The sequence below is a fragment of the Neolamprologus multifasciatus genome, chromosome 22 (genome assembly GCF_963576455.1).
Source record: "Neolamprologus multifasciatus chromosome 22, fNeoMul1.2, whole genome shotgun sequence".
Taxonomy (NCBI): Eukaryota; Metazoa; Chordata; class Actinopteri; order Cichliformes; family Cichlidae; genus Neolamprologus; species Neolamprologus multifasciatus.
This window is the reverse complement of record NC_140459.1, coordinates 2,137,350-2,145,347: the sequence shown is the minus strand read 5'-3', so window position 1 is coordinate 2,145,347 and position 7,998 is coordinate 2,137,350. Positions and strand designations below refer to the sequence as shown.

At 44.8% G+C, this 7,998-nt stretch overlaps 1 long non-coding RNA gene across 1 annotated transcript in view; it reads right to left on the bottom strand.

The window, feature by feature from the left end:
• Positions 1-4,675: 4,675 nt before the first annotated feature.
• Positions 4,676-7,998, bottom strand: part of LOC146492543 (uncharacterized) — a 10,142-nt gene continuing 6,819 nt past the window's right edge. The window contains exon 2 of the long non-coding RNA XR_014872058.1: positions 4,676-7,998. This exon is cut by the window's right edge and continues 1,014 nt beyond it. This is a non-coding gene — a long non-coding RNA (uncharacterized LOC146492543).

Sequence of the window (7,998 nt, the reverse complement as noted above, 5' to 3'; positions counted from 1 at the left end):
GCTCGGCTTCTGAGCTGAATGTGAATAAACACAAAAACGAGGGAAACAAAGACGAAGCAGCCGAGCAGAAAACTCCTGCCTCCGTCTCTCCACAGCCCGAGCTCACAAGACGGGCCGAGTGTAAACAAGTCGGGATGATCAACCTCACAACATCTGATAACTGCTGCCTGCTCTCCCACACACAGACACACACACACAGACACACACACACAGAGTTATCGCTGATACTGTGCCGAGTTTCTGATGTTTGTAATTACTGACACTCAATGCAACAGAGGATGATCGTGTGTGTGTGTGTGTGTGTGCGCATTAATAATGAATCCTCAGTTCATTTGTATGTAAATGTGTCCAGACAGCGCAACGCTCTTGTCCTCCTCCTTGTGATGAATAAAGCATCAAGGAGGACCGCAGAGCGCCAGAGTGAGGCAGGTGACTTACTAATGAGGAAGAGGAAGAGTCAGGCAGGTGACTCAAACAGGGGGGAGGGGGAGGGAAAAAAGTATTAAAAAGCACAAGTAGAAGAAGAGATGGGGAAGAGTAGAAAAGAAGTAAACAGCGAAGAAAGAGGAGGGTAAAAAGTAGAAGCAGGAAGACGAGGAGTGGTAGGAAAAGGAGAGGAAAGAGGAGACGGAACAAAGTATGGCAGGAGAAGAAGGAGAGGAAGGCTGTGGAGATGAAGAAGTGGAGATGAAGAAGTGGAGGGGAAAAAGGAGATGAAAAAGGGAGATGAAGAAGTGGAGATGAAGAAAAGGAGAGGAAGAAAAGGAAAGGAAGGCTGTGGAGATGAAGAAGTGGAGGGGAAGAAGTGGAGATGAAGAAAAGGAGAGGAAGAAAAGGAAAGGAAGGCTGTGGAGATGAAGAAGTGGAGGGGAAGAATATGGAGGAGAAAAAAGGAGGAGCTGCAGACGGAGACGTTTAGAGCTGTAGAAAAACATCCTGTTGATACATTAAACTGATAAAATCATCGCTCTCAGGGCCAGATTCAAACAGGGCAAAATAGTGCATGGGCACAATCACAGCAGACCACAGGCTGAGGCTGTAACCTTTTTGTACTTTAAATCCTTATCCTCCTACTCCTTATAGTTTCCATGTTGACAAATGAACTCACGAAATGCATAAGCAGCAGGGCCAAAAATCTCAGAGTGCCTAAAATTTACACACAATCTCGTCGCTGCACTACTTTCATTTACTTGTCAGTCCTGCTGACACAGGTGTGTAAAATCCAGGAGTCTGCCTCTACAAACCTCTGTGAAAGAAAGGATCACTCTAAAGCAGGGGTAGGGAGCTCCAGGCCTTGAGGGCCGGTGTCCTGCAGGTTTTAGATCTCACCCTGGGTCAACACACCTGAATCAGATGATTAGTCCATTACCAGGCCTCTGGAGAACTTCAGGACATGTTGAGGAGGTCATTTAGACATTTAAATCAGCTGCGATGGATCAAGGACACATCTGAAACCTGCAGGACACCGGCCCTCGAGGCCTGGAGCTCCCTACCCCTACCAGTGGTTGGTTGGAGGGCCAGTTCAGGGACTGCAGTTAGTGGAAATGTAACCGCAGGATCTGAACGTGTAACTGTAATGTTTGACATCCTAACGTGGGAGTGAATGCAGAGTGGACCGGCCTCAGGTGGCTGCTAGAGGAACTGCAGAGGAGCAGGAGGCAGATAAACCGTGGGAGCACTCCCCGTCCATCACAGGCTAACCGAGCTCCACACCTGCAGTCATATTCACCATCACGTGAATAACCTCTCACCCACGCAGGTAAACCATCTTTGATGTGAAAATGTAACCCATATCAACCACGCACTGTCACAAGACCCACGTCAGCTGATTTGATCCCCTTCTCCTGATTTGCTCCTTCCACGTCGCGGCAAGTATGAAAACCGGTTGTGGAGGGATACTTGCAGGTTCGACTCCTGCTGTGGCTGTAAGCTTCTGGCGTTGGAAAACAAAGTGTTTTCTCCCCTAAATTCATCTATAAAATCGTATCACCTCAGCGGTAAGTGTCCTTAACATCTACCAAAAACAACCTTTTTAGTAACCAGTCGATCGTTTTTGCGATTAAAAATGACTTTGTTCGGCGGCGTTCCCACCGCGGGAAGAACTCCGAGTCGAAAGCTTCTTTTTTTGAACACTTTTATTTACTTAAGCACTTAAGTGGGCTTACTTTGAAACAAAGTGCGATTGAATGATTATTGTTATGTGTTTCCTTGAATTCGGCTATGCTGTCTGTTAGACAGGTGTTTTCTTTATTGTTGCTTTTGTATTTGTTTGTAGCGAACGCTACTGGAATGTGTGGATTAAGCTACGTAGCCCAGATGATTAATAATTTAACTGTTGAACATTTGTGACTGATGATAATTCATGATTTGCATTGTTGCAGAAACATGTATTTGATTACCGGTAAATTGAATTGAACTTGATGTGCTGATGGACATTTTTCTGACCTACAGGTCAGGTTTTTTTTCCCCTTTGAATTGATCTTCTTCATATTGAAGTGGCGAGCCGGTAGGACCATTCTTTGTTTTCCCCTCTTTTCCCCCACTTAGCCGTCTTTGGATTATGGACATATTTCCCCATTGTATGGAGCTGGACCCTAAGGAGGAATACCTTAAAAGTGAACTTTAAAAAGAAAAAAGAAAAATCACAGCAATTAATTTTTAAATTAATTGTGGGCATTTGTTTGTTGTGTGTTGCATTAATTATTTTGTTCCACTTCCACTTTCCCCCATTTATTCAATATATTTTTGGTACAAGATTTTGCAGTCCTTGGTCTAGTTGTTCACACCATCTAGGCTCCATAAAGAACTATTTCAGTCAGTCAGTAAACTTGCCCATTGCAATAAAACTAGCCCTTAAATAACTTTGCGTTACAAAAAGATGTGAACCCGTCCTTTAAATAACTTCATTTCATTCTTTCATTCAAGCTCAGCTCTGGCTGATTTACCCCGGAGACCATTTTTTTCCTCAAACATATTTGTTCTCAGCTTGCTCTGCCGACTAATTAAGTGCAACACTCGTGGTTTCACGCTGTCTTTGACACCCACACAGCGGCTGCAGGTGGAGGTATCACTGCTGCGAAACGTCAGTCGGGGAAACAGTTTTTTAAACGCTTTCTCTAAACGTGAAGACGTCTGGGTTCGCTGCTGTGCAGAGCGGGAAGGAAAGGGTTACCCTGGACCAGTCAGGGAAGGGGGACGAGCCTGGAAGTGACAGCGCGATGAGCAGCAACACTTTGTTCTCTGTGTTAATGAGCTTTATGCTTCAGACTCTGTTTATTTTGCTAATATCGCTCTGCAGTGACTCGTGCTCGTTTAGTTTTCCACTCTGTGAAATTATGTCAAGTGTTTGTTTCCTTTGTTGGGAAATAAAACCAGACCAGTGAACTGTCCATGAGCTCGTTGTGCAGGAAACCAGCGTCAGCCTGCAAACAGCAAACTCAATATTTCACATTCAGAGTCGGGGAACAGGCGACGTTTCTCACCGATGCTCATTAAGCCGAGAAATAACCAAAATTCAGGGAAATCAGCCCCAAAAATGTTAATGAATGTGTTCCCGTTCCCTCGGTTAGGTGAGCGCTGAATTCTTGGAGATGAATGCAGATTCTCCAGGTGGCTGCCATTAAACCGCTGACATTAAACATTAATACAGCTGCAGTCAGAGATCACGCTCAGAAATGTGGAAATCACGATGGAGAAAAACCAGCTTTTCTCTTTCATTTCGGTTTTCTCTGCTCCGGCGTTTAGTGCCAGCTCCATCGACAAACTCCGGTGTGGGTACTGTTCGACCCGCAAGATGAGAAAGTGTCGGGATTGATCGAGTCATGTTTGTTGTGATGATTTTCCAACAAAAATACTTCCTGTTAGAAATTACGAAGCTCCTAATTAATGAAGACGACATGTCCGTGATGCTGATCGGCAGCACGAAGGTAAAACCAGCCTGTGTGTGTGACCCACAGACCAGTCTGCAGCAAGGTTATCAAAGTTAGCTTCAATAACCGATAAATACAGTCAAAACCACCTGAAACTATCAAAATATACAGAAAAGGTCTTCAGTGAGTTTAAGGCTACATCCAGACGTACACGGGTATTTTTGAAAACGGAGATTTTCCGTTTTCCGTTTTAAAAAATAATCCCGTCCACACGTTGTAACAGTTGCTATTGTAATGCAGTGTATCACCACATGGTGGCGCCTCCTGTCTCATGACTGGTGTGTCACCCCCTTTTCGTTCTTCTTCGCACTCCTCCTGTAATGGATGCTCCCGTGTGTACGCGGACCTTTAATGAGTAATGAGTACTTTTTGGAAAGTCAGAAGCTGTTGCTCATTCGCTATCCACCTGCACACCTCCGCGGCTGGCTTCATCTCCACCGCACGTTACAACGTAAAGGCAGAAATGAAGGAAAACGCTGCTAGGAACATGCCAAAGCAGCAGGTGGTGCTATATTCCTAACCGTGCAGAAATGTTGGCCAATCAGAAGTCTAGAAGCCTCGGTGGAAATAGTAAACAAAGCTGGGGCATAGAAGCAGAACCGAGTCGTATGTGTGGAGGGACAGTAACTGTGTGTGTATATGTAAGCATTTAAACACTGCAGAGAGTACAGCGTGGCGCACAGTGTGACGTCAAAAAATGCGCACACCTTTGTCGTCCACACAAAAATGCAAAAACTGAGTTTTCAAAAATCTTCATTTTCAGTGACCAAAAACGCCGTTTACGTGTGGACGAAAGGTGCAAACGCGTAGAAAAATCTGCGTTTTCAAAAATACCCGGGTACGTGTGGACGTAGCCTAAGGCTTCTTTGAGATTCTTGACTTCGACCCTCACCGGGTCGGTCCAGGGTTTCGAGTGTTTGTGGGGTCAAGGTTTTCCTTTTAGATGGGATTCATGCTGAAGCTCCAAAGCCCTCAGTCAGCACCGTAGTTTATGTTCCCTTGACCTGTTAGTTCCCTGTTGTTCCCTCGCTGCTACTCTCATCTTTATCTGTAAAAGCTGACAGCTCACTTATTGAAGTCTCACGGGTCAGAGTGTGGACTGAAACAGCTGTGTTGTTGGTGTCACAGACAGTGAGGTTTGTTCCAGGTGAACCATTTAAATGTGAGTCACTATCCTGTCTGTGCACTGATGAGACAGGTGAAGGTGTCCTGGGGGTGTGGTTCTCCTCGCATGTGTCTGTGGAGTACGCTGCACCTGGATCACAGTCTCAGGAGTTTCCATGAACTCTTACCGTGACCATGTGACCTTAAGTGTATCACAGTGAATTCCCACTGACGGTCCACATGCTGATTCACACTTTGGCTCATTGGACTCACCTGATTGCAGGCTGGGTGAACGACTGTCAGCAGCACCTCTGCGTGGACGGCTCATACCCAGGACTCCCGATCAGCTGTTAGAGAGCGGACGCGTCCATTTGACTTCGACTCTGGAGCTCTGACAGCCGCGATCACTACGAACCTGCAGACATCTTTCATAAAATGTATCATATTAATGTGTAAATATGTTTGTAAAGCAATATAACATAAAACCAAAAATGAAAACTGAAATGAGAAAATTTCCTCCAGAAAATAAACCGAAGACGAGGCAGGAGGCGGACTCACCTGAACCTCGTGCTGCGATTATTCTCTCTCATGTTTTTGTAATATTTGAATCAGAGGGTGTTTCAGCTCTAATAATAAACTTGGTTTTATATTCAGTTCACTTTAGCTTTAGTTTATGTACCTGTTTACCTTTATTCACTTGTTATTTATCCTTTGATCCATTTTCTTGGTGAAAGGATGGCATCCATCCCTGCTGTCACGCCCTGCACAGCTCACCGGTCCATCACATATTTATTTATTACAGCGTGACACAAAAACACACCAGTCTTACCTTTTTACTGCTCCTCAGTAGACAATCTCCAATCACATGATCTGGTCACACTGGAACATATAAAGAAACCTGACACGGCTCAACGATCACTCCATGTCTGGTTTAGTTCATTAATAAGAAAACACAATAACGCTGCATTCACAGGCTCCTCGGATCATCGGGTTTCCACAGCTGTCTCTGCGTTTGTGTTGTTTTAAATGAACATGGATGTTACAAAGACGGCATGAGGAGTTTAATTGTTTACCTGACCTGTTATCAGGATTATTGTAACCACACAACCATTACTATTTCATAAATTAAATGTAAGCTAAGAAGACTGACGTACAGGGAACATCACCATTAGAGCTACTTTGTTTCCTCTGCAAAATGTAACTACACCCATCACCACCAGGGGGCAGCATTTGACCACCTTTAACTTTTGATAGTCCCTCATCAGGTTTTACCTTTTGCAGACTTTCATCATCAATATAAATGTGTTTGTAATAACCTGTCCAGTTAAATAAAGGTTAAAGGTTAAAAAAAATTCCCTTGTGGTAGAAAGTGGTATTACACAAAAGTGCAGCTCAGACCTAGTTTAACTTCACCTGATATCTCTTCAGTGCAGCGCACAGGTGAGTTGGACGTAAAGTCAAATTCTGTTCATAGATTTTGTTCATTTTGGAAAGTATAAAAAAATAATAACTTATAAAACACTACTTTTAGTCAAAGTTTTCTTCTTAATAACTGAGTATTTGCATTCACCCACCATGTTTTTGAGTCGGCAGCTGATTTTGTTTTTCTGTTTTGGAGATTTTTTATGAGAAATTTCCCAGTCACATATTCGGTTTTCCAATTATTCCAATGCCACATGAATGCACAATCACCCAAGCTGGCGATGACATGTTCTTTTCAGAGTGGAGGTGACTTTGAAAGCCTCCATCTGGAGCTGCAGCGGCTGTTGTTCGCTGTTTTGTAAAGCAACGTTTTGCAGCCGTTTTGGCTCCGGTCCCTCTGAAAAGGTTTTGACTTTCTGCCTGAGACACAAAGTCAGCAAAGTCGGAGCGAGCAGGCCCGGAGCCAGAGCTCCTAACCTCCATATATCACCCTCGGCAGCAGGCGCTGCCAGCACAGTTTGGAAACACGAGGATAAAACCACACGCGACGCATCCTCTGAAACATTAGTGAGATTTATGCCTAATCTCCACAGATTTAATGGAAAATATGAAGGTAATCTCTGGTGGAGGTTGCTTTATGTCTGATAAACACAGACAGACAGCTGAGAGTGTTGATGCTGAGAATGAATCCTGATGCGTTGGTGGTCTTCCAGCTTTTTTATCTGGCTCCATAACTGAATAAAAACAGTTGTTCCTAAACAATAAACCTTTTATTTTAATGCTGTCGCATGTTTTCATGCTGAACACTAATGAGCTGACAGTGAAGACGAACAGCTTTCTGCAGAAAATGCGAGCACTGCAGTGTGGCAGGGCTTCAGCGCTGCTGTGGATATAAAGGCCCCTCAGCCTCACTCGGCGCCTCAGCCAACGCCTTCATCCCATCAACCACATCCAGGTCACGCAGTCACCGGCTGGCTGTGCTCAGGTAGGAGAGCCAATAAGTACAGACAGAGATTTCAGGGGGATGCTGGGGACACAGCCCCCTGGTTAGTTAGAATACATGCATCCGTCCCTCCGTCGTGAACACAGCACAAACAGCTGGATTCAGAAAAGCAGACACGAAGGCTCAGTCAAGGATTTTACTGACAAACTCAGAGTGTGCAGCAGGTTTCCCCACTGCTATAATAACCTGGCAGAGCAAGTGATGAGGAGCAGGTGTGCCGCGCTCTCCTTAAACAGGCTGCGGTGCTATTTTACTCCAACAGAGGGCCTCAGCACAGTTCACGAACCAGACGCCACCTCTAATGCACCGATTCGTCTCCACAGGCGCAAACTGGAGGTGCTGGAGTCATCACAGATTTTCAGATTTCATTTAAATGCAGCGTCCTTCCCCCCGCAGTCCAAACTGGTGGGTAACTGGTCCCTCTGCATCACCAGTGGGTGTGGTTGTGTGTCTCTGTGTGACAGACTCCTGCAAATATTGAAACAAATCACACAGATGTGCAGAACAGCATGAAAAACCTGCAGACTCCATGATCACAAA